This window comes from Aquila chrysaetos, chromosome 1, assembly GCF_900496995.4.
Source record: "Aquila chrysaetos chrysaetos chromosome 1, bAquChr1.4, whole genome shotgun sequence".
Lineage (NCBI taxonomy): Eukaryota > Metazoa > Chordata > Aves > Accipitriformes > Accipitridae > Aquila > Aquila chrysaetos.
Genome location: NC_044004.1, coordinates 83,395,106 through 83,416,458, shown reverse-complemented (window position 1 = coordinate 83,416,458; position 21,353 = coordinate 83,395,106). Strand labels below are relative to the sequence as shown.

At 44.2% G+C, this 21,353-nt stretch overlaps 1 protein-coding gene across 13 annotated transcripts in view; it reads right to left on the bottom strand.

The window, feature by feature from the left end:
* Positions 1-21,353, bottom strand: part of SLC4A4 (solute carrier family 4 member 4) — a 237,912-nt gene that overhangs the window by 103,919 nt on the left and 112,640 nt on the right. Inside the window, exon 1 of one of the 13 annotated variants that reach the window (XM_030015595.2) lies at positions 8,840-8,944. The exons of the other annotated variants lie outside the window; for them this stretch is intronic. The gene's annotated coding sequence lies outside the window, so the exon portion shown is untranslated. Of the gene's footprint in view, positions 1-8,839; positions 8,945-21,353 lie in introns of those variants that run through there. 13 annotated transcript variants of the gene reach the window in all.

Sequence of the window (21,353 nt, the reverse complement as noted above, 5' to 3'; positions counted from 1 at the left end):
TTGTCCCGTTCAATCAATCTCCACACCCAGCTCTGACCACTTCAGCACTTCTAGAACTCTTCTCCGGCGAGGGTTCGACAGAAGAGAACCGAACCGCAGAGGAAGGAAGCCAAGCGCAAGCGTGCGAGGATTTTCATGGTTTATTCCGGCAGCTTCAGTGCGTGCCGAGCCCTTTGTCCCATGCGCTTTTCAGCCAGTGTCTCCGGCTGAAATGGAGCCCGTCTCTGTTGCCAGGCAGTATTTCAAGAAGTACCGAATGTCTCTGGCATCCAACACTTTTTGCTTTCAACTCTTTTCATTCTGCCCCCTCCGTTTTACATCTTGCCAAATACTTCGTCCACTTCAGGCACTGAGAGAAAAGCGCATTACCAATCCTTACAGTCGTTGCAGGAGACCAACAGGTGTACGACAGCAAAATAAACGCACCGAGGGGGTTCTGCAGGTTGTTATTTCTTCGTGATCACCTGCCCCGCTTCAAACACCATGTAGGGGAGAGATGCCACAGGCTCCCATCAGCCACGAGGCTCAAAAGCACAAATTACCGCTGGGGGAAAGGAAGGAGGGAGAGCTAAATAAATTAGGTCTGATTTTTCCATTGCCTTGCACGCAGGACCGTTATTTACGAAATGGGTATCGATGGCTGGATTGCATCCGTGTGCTGGGTTTCACTTGGCACGGGTTTTTAAGTGGCGGGATGAAGAGCCGGGGGTCAGCGACCGAAGCTGGGCACCGCAAACCTGGCAGAACACCTAACAAGAGAAGCCCCTGTCCAGGTGAATCTCATTTTCAAGGCCGACAAATACTTCTTCAGCATCCGTAACGCGACCTTCTTTTCACTGCCGAGCATAAAACCATCAAAGGCAGCGTTCCGTTACCAGGCGTCATTTTGAGCAGCAGCGAACACTGCTCTCCTGCTTGGGTTGAACAAAATACAGCAAAGGGGCACTGTGGCGGTGGGCAGAGGGAAAATGAAGATACAAAGAAGCATGAAGAGGTGTCTGTTACTGCTATAACTAGAACTGGTCCTCACCAGGGCTGGCGGTGGATGTGGAAGGCACTCCCTTTCTCCACGTGACGGAGATGAGGGATACGGGTTGCCTGTTCTGAGCAATGGGTGCCTCCACACTATAAGCATTAATGTGTGAATTCGGTAGCCTAAATCCATTCGGAGCTTAGGAGGCCACCTCGTCTTGAATATCAGCAGGAGTAAGGCGCCAACCTCCTTTGAGATGCTTTGAAAAAGCTCAGCTTTTCTTTTTTTTTTTCCATCACCTTCTGAAAAGCTTCATTCAGTGACAAACCGCCCTTTTGGCTCTTAAAGGTTAACAGCCACTTATCTAAAAAGCTGCAAAGCCAGCGTCAGAATTCAGACAATGCTTTCATTGACTTGGAGAGCAGCAGGATTTAGCCTGACAGGGCGGTTACAAAACCAGTTAGTTTCATGTTTGGATGTTGGTTTTCCTCACGCTTCCCTGCTGCGGCAAAGCAATTTTGATGGAGTGGATCCATCTCTTCAGACCTGCACTTTGGGTGACCGCATTTATTCCGTATTTTAAATCCTGATAAAAGCCTGCCCTCAGCACTTCCCTATCTCGGCATCCCTGGACATGTTACGATCATCCTGATGAAATTGTCACCGTCTGTTAGTAGTGTGGCAAAGCGAAGCTTTTGGTGGATAAATCACTTCTCTGAGGGCATTTTCTTTTTCTCTCCGAGTCAAACCAATTCCAAAAAGGGCTCTTGCAATGGTATTTCATTAGCAGAAAGACCCTATTGAGATACAGACACAATAACCGGTTTCGTTCCTGCCTTTAAAAATTAACCATCATTAACTTCAGGCTCGGAGTGGCTCCAGGCTGCCAGCTGCACACTCCTTCCAACTGGCTTCCCAGAAAGAAACTCCTGATTCAACTTGTTCTCAAAAGCCCGGTGACATTTCTGCAGCTCTTGCTCTTCACCGGTTTCCCCTTGCAACAGCAAGTGGAGTTCAAGCTTCTGGCTCCTTTTCATCCTTAGCTTCACAGACTCACCCCCCACCTCCTACAAGAGCACGAAACCTCCACAGAACATAATTATGCTGGAAAAAAACAGGCTCGTTGGTTCACAGACAAGGTCTGCGCCTTCAGATGTGCCCCACTGCTCTGAAGCAGAACCCATACGGACCAAGACCCGCAAACCCATCCCTCCATATAAGAAAAACTCAGTTGCTCGGTATCCCTCGCACAGTGAACTTGAAAGGCTGCATAGTTAGATCAGCTGCTGACAAGAGGCACACGTAGGTCTGTATTTTGAGCCATTTTCTATAAGCTGCCAAATGGCAGATGATCTCTCATTAGCGAGAGGGAAGGAGGTAGACTGTCAGGCTATCACGCAGCAGGCATTTTAGCAAACGTCAACAGCAAAAACAAATGTTGGAGAAAGGAAAACAAGTTGAGACAAAAAAGTTTGTTAAATTTTAAAAAATTAAAAAAAATCAGGAGGCCAACAAAATGTTCATGAAAAGCAATGTCAGGCTAGCAATGTATACCCTTACTTGGCTGCAAGTCAGCTGGCCAGATATTGTGGTTGACCTTGGCGTCTACTGCGCAGAAGAGGAAAGAGCTATTCTCATCAGACTCCAAAGTACAAGAAAGAAAATTGACTCAGGCAAGGCAATAGCTCCAGTGGATTTGCTAGGGACTCACCTATACTGGAAGGTAGTTTTACTGCTTTAAGCAAATTTCTGTAATTCAACCAACCAAATTTAAGTACCAAATAACCCCTCTTTTGGGAAAGGAATACAACCAGGATCTATACTAGCAAAACTGTGTGCAAGAAAAATAATAGACCATTATCCAATGTATTTATACAGCAAAACTAAGCATATGCCAGCTTTCAGTAAGTGACTGTACTGTAATTAAGATCAATATACTCAGGAAAAGGATACTGCCAAAACTGAGGAAGGAAGAAAGCTAGTTCAAACAACTAGCTTTTTTTCACTGAAAAATGAGAAATTTGGTATCTAGAGACGCATTTGGAGAGTACTTTTGGAATGCAAAGCAAGCCACACAGAGATAAACTTTTACTGAAACAACAAAGAGGCTCTAAAGCAGTAAGGAAGCACAAATACGCAGAATAAGGAGGCAAAGCCCCACTTCACTGTACCATTTAGGAACATCTTCGACCAACACAAGCCTAGGTCAAACCAAAACTAGCAAACATGAAACATAAGGAAGACTGAACCAAACACTGGAGAATAAGTATACAAGGCGTACAAGGAAAAGGAATTATTTAAGAACATTAGCAGCAGGAGCTTGAGAACCAGTGGGTAAACTGGACCACCTTGGAGCGAGACAGCCAATTAAGAGGATTAAAGATTTTGCAGAAAAGCAAACCAGCTTCTTCGTGTGAAACTTTTACCACATAGGTGGGTGGAAAGACACTTAACCTTTTTCGAAGGCTAACATGTGAGGCAGCTCAGACACGAAGGTGTCTGCAGAAAGAGGAATAAAAGATAGAGATGAACTCAACAGCAGTAAGTGGCCAAGACCCCGCTGCGCTCACACCTCACAAGACCCTGTCCAGCCTCGAGGTTCTAGCGAGGTCTGGAACATTTTGTACAGCCTGAAACCAAAGAAAACAATAATCAATCCATGAAATCACCATGAATTGGCACCCAACTAGTTAAACACACTTTACCACGGGATACCACCTACTGCAGCAGAAAGAAGCAAATAATTTTATCTGATTTCTATTTCTTTCTAGACTCCCGCTACCACCCTTTGGAGGTTTTCTAACACTGTAGTTTCAAAAAGTGCACAAGGTTAGCATGCCTTTATTTTTCTTCCACTACTAAAAACACAGCGAATCTGAGCTGCCACAGCCTGTTTGGACTTACACAGACCGGGGCTGCTGTAGTTAAAAACAAAACCATTAGCAGAGTTCTCGGAACCAAAGCGCTACTTAAGCAGATTTTTTTACTTCTTTCTTCTAAGCTCCTAAATGCAACTTTAGCAATTATTGGTTTATGTAATTGCCTAACATTTAATGTTTACAGCAACGTTTTACAACTAATTTACATGTAGTTCACTAAATGCTTTAGGGTTAATTGGTCTTTTGTCGTGCATTAAGTAGCTTGTTAATTATTAGACAGTTGGGAGGAAAAAACAAGTAGGAGGTCAGTTTTAGGATGGCTTGGACTGAACAGAATGGCTGCTTGTAATTAGCAAAATGCACGGGGGTGATTTTTGCATAAGCATTGACCTTCCTAATGGGCAACCCCACATTTAGCCCCAAAGCAGGCAAGCCACGAGTGAATAGTGTATTTTACAGGATCACATCGTCCCCTTTGTTCTACCTATGAGAAGAAGGATACAACAGGGCTCATTTACTGACTTCGTTGCTTACAGCACATGCATGTGAGGTAAAGACGAAACCATAGGAGAAGAGAGAGAGAAGATGCAATTCCTTGTGCTTGGCATAAAGAATGTAACAGGGAAGAAGGACATTTTTAAACACACTTCAAACAAAATGGTTGGAACACGGAATGCGAGGAGGATCCAGAGGGATGTTTCCCTGGGCTATCCCTAGACGACCAAAATCAAGCACCCACATTTCCCAGTTTCTTGATTAGAGCACTCCCAGGGCACATCTCAATACCATACTGTAGCAAGAATAATTTTGTACCACCTGTGCTAAAAGGGAAGCTCCAGGACAGCTACGCACCGTCAGCCCAGATGCATCCAAAGAGATCAGAATGATTCAAGAGGGAAAAAAAAAAAAAAAAAAAAATCAGCGTGCCTCCTTGGGGCTCTATTTCACTTACATTTCTATCTAACGCGAAAGTGCTTTGGACATGGTATCATAACTTAGAAACCAGCATTAATATCTTAATTACCAAGTTGGCCCTGCTTTGAGCAGAGGTTTGGACCAGATGACCTCCATAGGTGCCTTCCAACCTAATTTATTCTATTCCATTGGTGAACTCCACATATAGCTAATCTCCACTCCAGTTATCACATTTGCTGCCCAAACGTGAGCGCTTTGCCTTGCCAGGTTTTCAGAACAACTTTCAGTAATAAAGAGAGAGTGGAAACCCCATGCTGGGTTTAATGACCTGCTTGGCATCATGGTCTGGAAGTTGAGAGGAGAAACTAAAGCAACAAAAAGCCAACCCTGTATATTAGAAGCATTTGCAAAAAAACGCATCCAACTTGAAAAATTTATGTGCTGTCTTTTCCATGCAAAGCGTTCCCATGGCTTCTTCTCACCAAGTGCTCCAACTCCAGCTTCTTTGGCTTTTAGTAAGATGGAGCTATTACTAACCATGTGTCCTGTGACAGCCCAAAACACCTCATTCAGGAGTCCGTGCCCAAATTACTCTGGATGCTGCACAGACATACTGAAGTAAGCTAAATAGAGACACCAAAAGCCTTTAAACCAAACTGACTGGAGGCTTGGGTTTAAAATGCATTAGAGAAATCACATAAGTTTCTTGCATGTATATTCTCATTCAGAATTGAAGTGACCTTTATCAGATACGTCTTGACTAGAGTTATTACATACTCAGCTCCACAAAAGATTCTTTTTTTCAGGACCCTCTATGATAACTAATTATTTGGAAACACCAAGGGCTGCCCCAGCACAACGGGTCTGACCCCACGTGCTGTCCTTCAAGACCGGCCAGAAGAAAACATCAAAACAACTCCAAAACAACATGCTTCCTCCGCATTCAGGGAATCGACCTTGACCAACTCAACATGGAGTCAAACTCTACCTGTACTTTTCCAATCCCTCCTCAAGCACAAAAAAGTGGCCTCATCTGCAAAAGCACTGAGCACCCAGCAGCACAGCTGGCCTTAAGCAGTGTTCAGGACTTAAAAAAAAAAACAAGAAAGGCGGGGGGGGAGAAAAAGAGAACAAATCAGCCAGGTACTAGTAATAATCTTATAAACAACTTGGGATGGAAAGGACAAACCACAAATGAGCAGTATTTTCCAAAATGTATCCCATCAAAACAGCATTTCCTCAAATATAAATCGCTTTACAAGTACTGATCTCCTTAGAGTTGTTAAATGCTATCTTTATTTCTTTTTAATTGGTCCCACTGCATTTCATACTGCTTTTTGAAAGTATAGTAGAAGTATATAAACATGATGTGTTGAAACACTGAACTGGTAAAATACAGGAATTAAAAACTCTGTGGTTTTACTGTTGCTCAAATTTCATTACCCAGAAATAAGGAATGTACTTTTTAAAAAAAAAAAAACAAAAAACAACTTGATTATTAAGAAAGTCTTAGTGTGTGGCAAGGTTCTGCAAATGATTAATTATTATAACTCAGCAAGGGGTGCTGCTGCTTTCCTTCTGACCCCAGGAACATGCACACACTCCGGGTGGGTTTATGAATAGCAACACGGAAACGTCACCCCTCCTGAGCTTGAACGCTTTTTTGCTCCCGGCACTTCGGCCACTTGTTGCCTCGTCCCCGCTGGGATCAGCGGTCTCTGCTTGGACCAGTCCGTTTTGCAAATTCAGCTTAGCGCACGAGACCAGTTAAACGGCCGTGAAACCAGTCAGATGACCGCGAAACCAGTTAGATGGCCGCAACGGCGAGGGCAGGCACTGCTGTCGGGAAGGCAGAAAGGAGTCGAGGCGCGACGGGAGCTTCGGACGGGGACGTGCCCCCAGCAGAAACCTGAAGTCGAAGTTACAAACCGCCCAGCAGCTAAGCGACCTCGGGCTGCGCTGTCGAAAGTTCACAGCCCGGCAGCCGGGCAGGGCTCAGTTAATACCGATATTCAAAGGACCCTGTCCGGGTGCCAAGCACACAGTTCGTATGACAAGGGTCGCTTTGTCTCGCGTACCCCTCCACCTCCCAGCACATGGGAAACTTCAGAAATTCCCTTGCCGAGGAGAACAACTAAGCTGAGCAACTTGGAATTACAGGCTTTCAAGGTTGGTTTGCTGCTGGAGCCAAGACATATTTCCAGTGCTTCTCAGGACTGAAAACAACCTTCTACTTTTAATGACTTGCCTTTTATCTTTAATAAGGGATTAGGAGTTATTTTTCCAGCTAATACCTTAAAATCCAGATAATCATAAAAGCAATCAGTAATACCCAGTATATGTTAATTACTCATTTTCTTCTCGTCTTTCGTTGGCGTGCTGTCACTCATGTACATTAATTTGTCTATAATAAGGCTGCAAATCAAAATCAACAAAAGGCTTCAGGTCCTCTGGGGAGTCACAGGTTTAGACTTGGGGGATTAACAACAGATTATATCTGCGACGACAGTGAAGAAAACAACATTATGGCCAACGACGTGCTGAACTATCCAACCAGTCATTTACCTACGCCCGGACCTGCCATCTCCCTGCACGCTACCTTCCCACGGGAGTCAAACAAAGCGCAAGGCTGCTGTAAGATAAGCTAACGAGGCACTGGACAAACTTTTCAGCTAGATGGCAATAAGGGGAGTCAAAGTCGTGCTTGCCAAGTTATTCCCAGTGAAATGTGACCCTAAAATAACTTGAAGTTTGCTATAATAGGCTACAGCGGCCTTTCCAAAAGGAATCTACAGGATTAGCAGGTGTAGAAGCTTTACATTCAAGAACAGATGGTGGCAGAGGGAAAAGCTGAAGGTGTTGCAATAACGACGATAAACAGCACCTTGCTCAAGCAGGCAATACCTACGACTGCGACAGATTTGGACGGATGGGATGTCATTAAAAGACAACGTCCAGCTACCTATACCCTCCTGAGGACATGGAAATGCAAACACCCGGGCAACTGTCTTCTACCTTGGTTTATGAAAACGCTGGGCCAAACGCTGCTGCCGACACTTCCCGCTCTGCTGTCTCAGCTCAGGAAGGTCCTCACCATCAATAGCAAAGTACCATGCAGCTGCATTCGGTACAGTTCCCAAGGCCTGTTTCTCAAGTACAGAGCCACTGATGAGCCATTTCAGCTAGCGATGCGATTGATTTTTACAAAAATGGTGGTGCTGGTAAGCTAGAAGCTCTCCAAAAATCGCTTTATACGAGTTTCCGTCAGTGCCCCTAGCACATAGGATACGTTACATTGGTGTAAACAGCTTGCTCCCACAAATAAGGGCAATTCTTTGGCAGTAAGAACTGGTTCTGTTCAAGCAACAAAACTCCCCGGGCTGGACAAAGCTAAACCACTTGGCAGCAGCCATCGTCAGGAGAGGAGTCCACCAGACCATACGCTGCCCCTGTCCAGAACGCCAGCTCCTCAGGTAGCAAATTGTCATGTTGCGTGATGATCCGAGACACCCGCAGGACTGCCTGCATGCCCAAAAGCTCGTCCTTTTTTCCAAATTTCAAAGAGTCAAAGCCACGTGTTTGAAAATCCCCTCTTTTGCTAGAAAGGGTATCATTCCCCTTGAAAAAATGCTGTCAGAGCTACTAAAACTCAACCTTTTACATCAGTCAAGGAATAGTACAACTAGCCTATTTATCCACACCTTTCCTTGCACAAAACAAAAGAGTTTCTAAATTGGAAACACTGACACTGTGACAAAGCAGACACCCAGAAACTAGACATTTGCACCTCAGAACAGGAATACAATGCGAGACTGAAGGGAAAATATACATGTCACAGAAAGCTCCCTATAACTCAAAATTAAGAGGCTAAGATCTTGGTAGGGAAAAAAAAAATAAAAATCTAACACAGCACAGATACCATAACACGGAAACAGCTTTCACTGCTCACAACAATAGCATCTCTGTCATAAATCACTAGTCAAATCCTTCTCTTCCAGATTTTCACCTGCAGACCACAGAAATATACATGAGCCTAGATTGGAAGAAACCTCTGGAAATCATCTCCTCCAACCTGGTGGTGAAAGCAGGGCCTTCCATTAGGTACCCAGGGCCCCATCCAGCCGAATCTTGAACGTTTCCAGCAAAGGAAATTGCATCGCTTATCGCTCCAATGTTTGTTCTCACGGTGAAGAGTATTTTTCTCATACCCTGACGGAATTTCCCCTGGAGCAGCCCATGCTCGTTCCCTCCGGTCCCATCACTGTGCAACCTTTTGAGGATCTCTGTCTATCGGAGAGACAACGGGCTTCACTTGCCGCTCTCCTAAGAGCACTACAACCGCACGGACGCAGCCAATTCAGGCCGAGTTTCAGGACTGCCCTTTTCTGTCCAGCCAAAACCTAATTCCACTTTATTGCTTGGTTCATTGCTTTCTTCTTCATAACCCAGCGGCGTGCGCGAAGATCACAATGATGTGCTTGTCCGACGTCCAGTGCAAGTTGTATTCAAGCCCTGCTCCTTACGCCCAGGCTGGGGGCAGGAAACGTGGAGGCGAGTCCCTAACGTGGATCAGGACTTCGGATGCAGCCTGAACTGCTCCCGGGGAAGATCAGAAGACTTGAGAGGCTTCGGCTACAAAATTCAAAGGCCTTTCTACTGCACGTGTGCAAGCAGGCTTTCACAAAGCTCAGAGTTTTGGGTAGTTTGGACAAATTTTCAGCTGGGCAAGGACTGGCAGACACAGCCAACTGTTCTCATTTCAAGTGTCTGATGTAAAACGCAGGTGGGATCTAGTTTCCAGAGATAAGCATCACTAGAAAGTTGGTTTGTTTCTGTTAAGTTCTCTGAAACTTCTTCTAGAATTTTAAATAGAAATCTATCCCTACTGTCCTTCCCCCTCCTCTTCCCCAGAAGAAATGTGAACTCAAGGTAGATACTTAGAGAGAAAATTCAAGTCCTAACGATTACATTTTGGCAAAGACACAAGCAAGGACCTTAGAGTCTCCATTTTAACTGTTTACGTGCTATCGCACAACTATAAGAAAAGAGTCAAGAAACAGTGTTATGTTTAATGTATAGGTGGCTAAGATGCAAGTAGTCTACCACCCAAATGCTTCAATATTGATTGCCTTTGCTATGACTTTATGGCCCTGTTGAGTTTATCCTCCATGGCCCTACAAGTATCGGAGTCCAAGGTCTCCCTGTTCACAGAGGACTACTGCACTAGCAATTCGTAGTTCATTGGATGCCACAAATTTGGAGAACTTCCTGGATCTATCAGAATATGATTTGGGCAGCAAGGAAAAAAAATGCAGTAGCAAGTATGAATGTACCTACTTGTAATTACATATAGCATTTACGTTCTGCCCTCTGTGCAGTAATTTCTTCAATTGCCTGAGTCCTGAATAGCTTAGAACCGGCTGCTTTCATTCAGTTTGCTTTACAATTCTAAAACCATACATCACGTAACTTGTGGGGAGGGAAACGGCAAACCGTGCCCTTCAAAATTTTTTTTCATATTGCCCTGGAATTTACACTATGAAAATTGAAGCACTCTGTGAACTTACGACAGAATTTTTGGAAAAGTCATCAGTAATGGCTTTAAAAGTCAACACAGGAGAGACTACCAGCATCCACCTTTTCTACCGTACAGCAGCAATAAAGGCTTATCAGAGGAAAATGCTTAAAAACAGACCTCTGGCAACCCTTCCATTGGGCTTTTTAGCATTACAGCATTCCTACGAGTGTAGACCAGGTGAGAAGCTTAGCCAATGACTCATACCACAGTTATAAACATATCGGTACTGACAGCATGCGCTACCAACCTCCCTGGGAAATTAGTTCTGATGTGCTGGGTTTTATGTGCCTAATTAATATCAGCAACTCCCCAAGCCAGAAGCATAACAAAATACTGCAAAGTAGCAACTACACACCGAGTGCACGCATAAGCTCCACGTTAGCCAGAAACGACTTTAATTAGCTTGTACATCAAAACCAAACTCTCTCCCTCGTATGTTTTCACGTTAACGCATCTTTCAGTTTCAAGGCTGTAGCATTTGAAATCCCAGCTCTCTTGCAAACACGCACATCCCATAAAGTTGATTTCCTGATCCCTCAAAACACCTCCCCGCCGTAATCTCCGGAGTCAGCACTCACGTAACACCGGGAATCATCTGGTTCTCGGCTCTATTAATAGAGACTCTGCCTGCAGACAGTGACCGTGGCCAGGGCAGCACCCCGGGTCACGTAACACCGTCCGCGTTCCCTCTCTCCGGACGGAGCGTGACGTTCGGACGCCTGCTTGTGCCTGGCCAGCACGAGCCGGCAACTGCAGCATCCCGGGAGAACCGCGCAAGATGTCAGCACCCGCTGCTTTTCAAGGGAGAATACCCAAGTCATCAGCTGTCTCCTGCAGGAACAGTACAGAGACTTGGCCCTTTTCTGCAGTAATTACACTGTTGATATATACGCGCAGATGAAAGGGAGCAAAACCAGCTCCTGTTTTCAAACGCAGGTGACCATCCCTCATACAAAACACAATGACGCTGTCAGTTCCTTCAAACCCCAGTCACAGCCTTCAACACAGCTGCGGTTTGGTACGGATGACAACTCCACACGTTTGTTTTAACTTGCCTAAACACAACTCGCTTTTAAAACCTATCTAATTTGCATACAGGCTATTTTTTAAGCTTCAGATGATCTCAATCTTACCAATTCATCTTATACTTCAGCATAGTTATCTTCCCTTAGGTCTCGCCCGTAGCTGCTAACGCATCAGCTACCTGCACGACGACCAGACAGTTCCTGTTTTCTTCAGGCCCCTACTCACAACGTTCACCGTTTCTTTCTCATTTCCTCGGAGCTGACGTAGCATTTGCTAACTGCAGCGGTGCACATTCTACAGTGCAAGTCTCAGCTTTAGAAGCCCTGCATTAAAACAAATAAAACCACAAAACCCAAGTAACTTTTTCAAGTATCTTTACATCATGGCCACTTAACACATAGGGTAAAATCAACTGGAGGGCTGAAAAAAAGGGAGATGCTGGTGAAGCTCTGGAGCAGGCCAGTCTGTTCTTTCATAGATTTGTGATTAACACACAATTTTGGAAGGAAGCAGATAACAGGAGAGGTAAACTGGCCAAGATCACCCAGAGCGTTAGTGATAGGGAGCCAAAAATGCAACTTGGCTCGCCTGACTCCACTGCAGTGTCCTCCCCGTTCGATTATGATGCATATTAGAGAGCCATGGTATGCTGATCCTCTTCTCTTGCCTGGAATATGGTTTAGCACAGGACCCAAAATGAATTCATCTCCTACTGGGTTAAGGATGAGCAAAAGTGGAATATACAGGGGGAGAGACAAGAAGTTGCAACTCTTTTTTTGTTTGTTAGCCAATGTCCTAGAGATTGTTGGTAATAAAGAAACTCATTATTTATCTACTTGTGTCCTTTTCTTGGAAGTGAATTATATTTTTAAGTGGAGCATGCGATTTTAGGGACAGGTATGAAAAACAGAAGTGGTTTTTGTGGCACTGAAAAGCTTGCTGGACTTCTGACCTTTCCCTTTCGTTTCAAAGAACTGTAGGAAACTCCTGGGGAATTACAGGAGTCTTCATAGAGGTTCTCCTCTTCTGAAGACATGCAAGGCAGGTTATTCCTTTTCATATTCCATTTGGTAAGCAAGAAGAATCGCACCTTGGAAGTGATAAAAGCAGCGGACCCTCACACGACAAGAACTCAACTCCAGCAAGTTGGAGAATTATTTTCTTCTCGCACGGATGCGAAAGAGGCATCACAAAATGAAGCTTCTCTTCAAGATCCATGACAAGGGCTGCATGATCAGACCACCAAATCCCAACTCTGCGGACTCTTGTCAAACCCAAAGAACGGGGGGGACCTCTGCAGCCACAAAGCACTCCTGCTTTCGCTACAGAGGCCAGGCGTTACTCCGCTGACTTCCCAACCGCTACGTACCCTTCAGTTATCTTGGAAAGTCACTTGTGATGCCACAGGACTAGAGCACCAAATCCTTGCTGCTTCAAGACAGCGATACAAAATCTGTTCATATTTTGGTCCAATCATTTGCTTTTAAATACTTTCTTAATAAACTGATTTAAAAACTAATGAATGAAATTAAGACCTGAACTGTACCGTAATCTACCAAGAACACAACAACTCGTAAGAGAGCACTGAATAAAAAGCAGAAAGTACACGTTTGATTCCAAGGACTAGGGCAAGTCAAATTGCTTAATCCAAGTGAGAATCACTAACTAATGATCTCAGCCGAGACTATGCAAATGTGCTAAACTAGTTTTTGACAGCAGTACCTTCTACAGTGCAGAAAGAATATTACTGTAAGATTATTAAATTATTCAACTCATTAAAGAAATTAAAGGGCAGGTGACAAAACAGGAGAGATTGTTTATTTCTTCTGACTTCTGAGCTAAGAAGAAGTGGTAAGAAGATGAGATCTAAGGAGAACGGGGAACTCCACTAGCTCATTAGCTCAGATAATACTTCCCTTGATTCCTAAAGTGATTTCAATTAGGGAAAAAAAACCCCAAACACCAAAACCCTCAAGTAGTTGCACCAATACAAATAGAGGTGGCCTTCCCCTTGTACGTTTTTAACTGAATTTCAATTTCCATCCACATAGAATTTGACAAAGACGATATAAAAAGGTAGCCTCTCAATCTCCAGCCAGATACCAGCACGAACACCTGAACTTGGACATCTACATGTAGCGTTTGCAGGCAAGCGGAGTGTGCAAGTTCCTAGGAGAGTCAAAGCCAGGTTAAACGACAGAGTGGAGGGAGCGATCCGTCAGCGCAGCCAGAAGGTACCTGCTTCAGGGTCTGCTGAGTCACTCCCCAGACTTGACTGTGCAAGTTCACTACATCTCCAGTGACCATAATGGCAATTTATAAATGCCTGTACTGGATTCTGACACCCACACAGAGAAGCCTAAATTTAGGTGTTTGTGTTCTTCTGCCTCTAGTAAATAAAATATGCATTGGTTCCTACCTTCAGATGCACAAAAACTAAGATGCTGAATACCTGTAGATTGCATTACTGAAATGAAACAAGTATTTATAAATGTGACTTGGCTAGCCAAATGGAATGAGAGATTCAGTGTGAAAGAAATATTAACAGCAAATCAATCATTGAGAATCAACTTCTCTTTAGGAAATCATGAAAATTATATAGCCAGATTAAAATCCATTATTTAAATTAAAGTTTCCTACTCGCTGATTCAAATCACTGATGACACCAAGATTTTCTTTTTTTTTTTCAGTCTCCTTGATGAACTGTCTCATACACTACTTCGGCTGCTGACTTAAATTCTCCAGAGTGAGATGCACATTTTCATGGCTCCAGGAGAAAAGAAACATTACCCCAACCAACAAAGGAAGGAGCAGTCTGCAGCGAGAGGCAGCACTGAAGCTGCAGAGTGGAGAGGAATTCACTGAGAATGTGTAATACACAAGCCAAGACACAAGACACACATGGATCCGTCTCAGCCATTTCATATTGCAGAATTTTAACAGTGTTATTTGTGTATGCAAATACACACACAGAGAAGGGATTTTTAAAAAAAAAAAAAAAAAAAAAAAAAGCTTGGCGTAAAGCCCATTGAACTTTTAAAAAGAGACAGGAAAATTATGTTAAGAAATATGCGGTTGATTTTCAGGGAAATGAAATTCCCCACCTCCCCCTGCCCCCCAGTTCAAAGTATTTGCTTAAAGCTATATGTAAAACCAGAGCGAGGAATCTCCTCATTTCCCCAGTCCTCTACAACAAAGTGTTGGGCGAACCTTGCCAGGGATACAGCTAAGAGCAACATGAATACGTGTGGCTGAAATCCCCTTTCCAGGAGTCATCGTGCCTTGCTACGTCACTCAGGCTGAAGTTTTGAAGAAGGAAAATGAACTTGTTGGGGGGTTCACTTATTTCAGAGTGAGCAAAGACCAGCAGTTTGCTGCCAGAAACAAACTGATAGACCTGTGCTACAGCAGTTACTGAGAAAGGAGCCTAGGCTATTAACTTGAAAATCACCTCCCGAGAAAGGCCACACTCACCTGTACAGAGGAAATGTTACCAAGTCTTCGCTGCCTTCTGCTTTTAAAAGAAGAGTTCAAAGAATTTGGAAACCTTGACTGATGCAGCAGCATATGTGAAGTCGAACTGAGTACAGCGCATGTGCTCACATATCAGCATCAATCTGTTTTCTTCCCCTCAGTTTTTAGTAAATGGATTTCATGCAGCAGCAAACTCGGAATAATAATAATAAAAAAGATAATAGAATAAACCTGCCAGCAATCTGCTGCGCATTAACTGCTGTACTCGGACTCCGCCAGCACCTCTTCCACCCATGGGCTGCAATATGAACACTGTGTGCTTCTCAATACCCCGACCTTGTGGAACATCCTAAGGACAACTCCATCAGATGGAAGAGTAACTTCAGAAGAAACAGGCAGGGACTGTTTGCTACACGCTTCCATCAAACGCATTAAAGAAAAGAACATGTAGAAAAAAAAGCCAGAAGCTGTTTTCCAGGGTTTTCTCAACTTTGTGGCAGTCGAGAAGCCACGGAGAAGCAGACAGGTCTTTCAGATACCCGTTCCTTCAACCACAACCCAGGTTCTTCTGCTTGATTTTGAGAGGAAGTCAAATGTCTGCCAACAGCATCGCGTCGAAGATGGGAATGGTTCAATTCACTGCAGGTTGACAGACAAAGGAGGACCCGGTCTAGATAAAAAAAGCTTTTCTTCAAAACACGTTTGTTTATCCCCCAAAGAGACAGGAAATTGTGGGCAATAAACCTCAAGGATTTCTCTTCTGAGATCACTGCATTTGAAAGCTGTCCTCAACTAGAGATTTCCCATCTCAAGCACATGCTTTGCATAACTGAAAGAAAATACGTGACCTTGATAGGAAGCAAAATATTTCTTGCAAAACATTTACTCTTCCTCTTGCTATGTAAAATCTGTCTGCTCTTCCTAAATGAAGGACACCAAACCCACATTACTCGAAAAAATGTCACACCCGATTTCATCGGAGGAGGGTGTTTTTACAACAAGTTAAGCAGTGACCTTATGTTTCTGAAGCCGTGGGCTTCCAAGAACAGAGCATCTTCTCTTCTGCACCAAGTGCTGTCTTGGCTACGTGGGCTTTTAACAGGCGCTCCCTTTCCAGCGTCAGGACAGAGAAAGGCACTGCTGCAGTTTGACGAGGACAAGCTCCACCGAGCAATCCACGTGTGGGAAGAGGACAGTTCGGAATCACCATCCAGATGTGCGAGGGACCCTCTGGTTCATCACCACGTCAGCTGTGGCCCTCTGGGAGGACACCAGATGCCCCTGGTGCTGTCCTAGCTCATCCCAGCCAGCTTAAGAATGAAGCTGTCATTGATCACAAGAGCAACATACCTACAGCAACACCAAGTTCGGCTCAAAACGAACTTAGCTAGAACTAAAGGCTTCAACAGCCCAACGCAGGAGACCCACATGAAGCTGCTCTGGTATGAGCCAGAAAACCAATCGCGCCTCCAGCCCGTGCCTAAGAACACGGTTGGTACACTCTAGGAAATATCCTTCCCTTTTTTTCCTGCAGTGACTACTTTCCCCCACCAGAAGGGATTGCAGAGATATTAAAAAAAAAAAACACCACCACCACAACAAAGGTAAAAAGGAAGAAGAAAATAAAGCCCAGAATTGCACCCTGCAAATGACTGCCTAACAGCAGAAAGCAGATTAATCAAAAAACGCATACATACATGGGAGCAGCATGAAAATGAATTGCAAGCATACTGCTTGGAAAGTGTATACGTAAAGCTGATTAATATCTGCGTGCCTACAGCTAAATCCACATGCAGGTCCTGGAAAACCTAGGACCACTCTGACTCTGAGTGCCGGGGGAAACAGAGCACCGCTCCCCTCCCCAGGTCATCGTAAATGTGGTCTGGTCTTCAGAGAAGTTACGGAAGAGGACTTGCCGTTCCAATTTCCTTGCTTTTCATGGCATAGATACACCCTGGGTTTAAATGTTTTTTTTACGAAATAACACGCTTCTCCGTGCAAAACCTGAAGCAGGCAGATAACCCTCTTGGATAAGCACATAAACAAGTATGCAAGCTGGCTTACTTCTGGCACATTTCCCAAGTTCAGAAATACTAGTGTTCGGCTTCTGTCTCCAAGATACCATTTGTCAAACGAAGTGTTGCTTGCTCTCTGCTAAAACACCGTATCTCCCTTGCCAACAGGCAGGGCTTTGGATACCCCACTGAATTGCTGTCTCCTCTTTGTTCCTCCCACAGACTAACCCACGAGAGACCAGAAGTCCCTCCTGAGACCCTCAGTAGGTGTACTACTTCTCCGCTTTTTCCCCCGAAGACACGTGCTGACGTCCACAGCAGATGGATCACCTGCAGAATCCACATTTATGCTGGAAAGAAAGGCAGGAGCTACCGACACCCCTTCTTGCACAAATCTCTTGGGAGGATGTTCTTCCACTGCTTCTACATCAAGGGCATTTGACAGTGCATCAAATACCACCTAACGCTGTCCTACACCCATACAAAGGTCTTGAGCTCCCTTAAAACTTGTACCTAGGGCCTCTCCTCTTACAACCTGAAGCTACGGTGGTAGCAGTGTCCACATGATCAACCCCTGCCAGAAACGAGTCATTGACAGCAGCGGCTCCTACGCATGCCATGTCCAAATGAAAGCTGACCAGGCAAAAACCTTCTGCCTTTCTGTTTCTCACAAGCACCGAGTTGAAGTGCTCGCAAAAAAGCACAGCGTCACCACCACTTCCAAACACTCCAGACAAGTACAGGCAGCAAGTGAAAACGCTTGCAGTAAACACCATAAGCCTGATCCACACAGATCCACGGTCAAAAAAGACGTAAAATTGCAGAAGATAATCAAAGGCGAGGCCTGTGGCTACACATGCTGTGATGCTAGACTTAAACAGACGCCATTTTTAAACGCACAAAACAGTTCATAAATGTTACCCTCACCAAAAAGGACTTAAAAAAAAAATTGCTTGCCATGAAAACCAGAAGGAGCTTTAAACGCTTCTGAAAAGCTGCATTTGCTAATAAATGTTTCACAAGTAGGAAAACGTGGGTCAATAAAACACAACGTCTGTTAATGCTAGTGAAAAGCCAAAATCTACTGATTTTTGTACCAGTGGTTCAACCAAAAGACAAAGTGATGATGATAAGCATAAAGTCTTGAGTGAAGTCATTGAGCAGGTGACTTGATTTCTGCAGTCACTCAGACTCTCACCACTGAGTTCGTGGAGAACAGAGGTAACCCCAACCCTCAGGGCTTCCAAAGCTTTCCCCTTGGGACCTCATTTCCAGATGAAACCTCAGAGCAAATCAAAATACCTGTTTGCAAAACGTGCCGAAGACCAGCAGGCTTCAGCCAAAAAGGAAATCAACTTCCTAAGTCTCCAAATTTCAACGTAATCCAAGAGTAAATACTGTACTTCTCCATATTAAGAAAAGGGGTGAAAAGAAATAAAAACGTCTTTTCTGGTCAGTCTCAGCCTCACAATCCAAAAGTTGCTGTAAAATAATCATTACCAAGGGTTCAAAAATCACGAGCCAATATAGGCATGTATCAATGGAGCATTTACACATTTGTGAGATGAAGTACTACACAGCATTCCTGCAATCTATAAACACACGATCCCTCTTCTCTCCCAGAAAGCAATCTTGTCTGTAACTCATTATATGTGCATATTAATATTACTCCATCTTTTGACAGTTCTTTCTATCTTCAAAGCTCTTCAATTTGATTAAAGCAGCCACATTCCGTTTTGACAACAGGAATGAACAGGTTCTTCCCCAAAGCACTGCACCTTCCATTACTCTGCCCTGCTCACTTCTGTGCCAAATTCCTTGGCAAAAATGGCTATAAACATAGGAACTTTGATCAATAGGGTTTTAGCCATTAAAAGTATGCAATAACCGCTGCGGAAAGATGAAGCAAATACCCTAGTATTTTTCCATTTTTAAAAAAGTACACAATTATGTTAACAAATGACAAAACTATGAGATTAGTCACAGGACAGTGTTGAAAAGAGTCGAGTCACAAACCTTAGATTAGCTGTAGATATAAAGAAGTCAAACTAATTACTCTCCCAACCCTAAAATAACATTCAACTGCACTTGAGAGATATCTACGGTCTTCCAAAGCATTCAGAATTAGCCATGGAAAGAGAATTAAGTCGCCTAAAGGAAGGTCTGCTTCTGGCACAGAAAAGCAGTTTGGGAAAATCTAACAAATGGATCCACCAGACTATTTTTTACTGCAAACAATCTATATATCCTCTTCTCCAGAAGGGCAAAGAAAAACCCCTTAGTTTGTTAATAGGTATTCTATCCACTTTCAGAAAACGAGGGGAAAGAAAACACGTCCACAGCTTCCCAAACACTGCCAAGTTTCAATTAGGAGCCTACAGCTCCAACTGTTGTGAAATATGGGATGTCCTGAAAGTCAACACTTTCCACGGACGGTACCAGCTGCAAGCTGTTAACAGTGTTCAAGTCCTCCCCAGGACTTGGCTTCTCGGTAAGGAATTAACGAGGATACAGTTTGCTAAAATCTGTTTTGCTCTAGAGACTGAAAAACGACATTACGCAAAAGCTGGGTAACACGACCTTCTTCATTAGCAAACCTTACCCGGTTGCTGTCTTTATCAGCTTCTTAGTATTTAACCCTCCAATAATGAAAACGCACCTTTCACTCTGTAAGCGTCGAAAACGCTTTATATTCTGCAGGCACACGTTTCAGACAAAAATCCACATGTGTTACCACTTTGACACGGAAAAAAGAGCATATTTTGAGATTGGAAATGGAAACGAAATACAAAGGAAATGTTTGCTGGAGCAGCACGAGCACAGCTGTCTGAGGCAGCTGTAGCCAAAAGGGTTAGCAGGGCGGCAGTGACCACCACCAGCTCTTGCCGGACATTTTCCACGTAAGACGGAGTCAGCGCAGGACCTCCCAAAAACAGGTGGGAAGAAGCCTGGCTCACTTGTGACTCAGGGAGAAGGTCAGCAACTGCATCACCACTCCCAAGGGATACACAGAGCTGCTCATCGCCCTGACTTTGTCCGACTCGAGGAAGATCCCAGCCCGCAGGGATCTGGCCACTCTTTTACAACCCCCTTTTTTAAAACAACAGGGAGAAGCTAGGAAAACACCTAGCATTCAATTCAGTGACAGCTTACCTGGCATTAAGACAAGTAAAAATAATAGGGAAAATGAGAACGCTCCTCATAAGTAATGCTGGGAGAAGAAAGCCCTTTTACATTACTCTGCTTACAAAGGGAGACCAGGGTGAGCTATATAGAGCACGCTGGCAACTTTTCAGTGAAGAGATAGCCCTGCTTATCCTCCCAGGATCAGTTTACAGTAAACTCCGATGGGAGGGGGAAGCTCTCAGCAGAGCCAGGCTTCTGGAAACCTGCACAACTCCAGGGTCATCCGGGGTGGTGGGTGAGAGGCAGGGAATTGACAGTCAAACTCCGGTCCCATTTGTGCTCCGCTTGTCCCACTTGTGAGAAAGGAAATTCTTCTTTGGTTCTAAAACCCTGCGGTCATTAGAAAGGGAGCTAAAGAAGAGGCGAAAGGATAGTGAGAATCTATACCAGAAATAGTCATCTGGCAAAGCCGCGCTGCTTGCATCATCCCACTGCGGCAGAGCAGCCGAAAGCGCGCCCTGAAATCTAGCCCGCTCCTAGGTTTCCCCCGGCAAACTATTTATATCAGCAATCCGCACAGCGCTTCAACAGATGCTTAGCTTTAAATATGGATTTAAATCTTCTTGAAAACAGCCAGGCTAAATATATGCTTTAGGTTAAATTTGTTCCTGGGTGCTGTCCTGAATCACAGCTCTCTTGCTGCCCGCGCTGTCCCTATAGGTGCTGACAGAATATGTCCTGGCAGCCTGTCCCTGTACCGCTCAAGTCCCTCCAATCATTATGGCACGGCACAACCAAACCCGAGGAGATGATGATGCTGGAATGTTAGAGCCCTCTTTCCACAATGAAAGGTCCAACAAGCAAAAAATGCTCACATTTAACCCCGAACGTGGTTTTGTCTGCAGTTGGAAGCTTCTTATTTATTGCCAAGGCATTAAAGGAACCCACAAGACAGAGAGCAATCTCATTTCGAAGGCAAACAATTAATTAAAAAATACTGCCTGTTTTACATATACATGCATATATATTTTAAGTAGACCAGGTAAAAGAATTGGAAATCGTCCCTCCTCACCACTGAATAAAAGTCACACTGACACAGCTGGAATGAAAACCAGATTCAGATTAGTAAAAGGACTACAGCACCATTTATTTGTATAAATCCCAAGGCCCTAGATCTTTAGCAGTTACCCTGTTACCTCCTTCTCATACCCCTGCTATAAGGTTATCCACACGTGACATGCATCATTTGTGGGAGCTGCAAGAAGCTGCAAAACCCTCTCGGCCAGGCCAAAGGAAAAATCACTGAAATGTCCCATTCAATGACTACTCTAAATTAGGAGTTTAGAGCGTGAGCTTGATATCTGAAC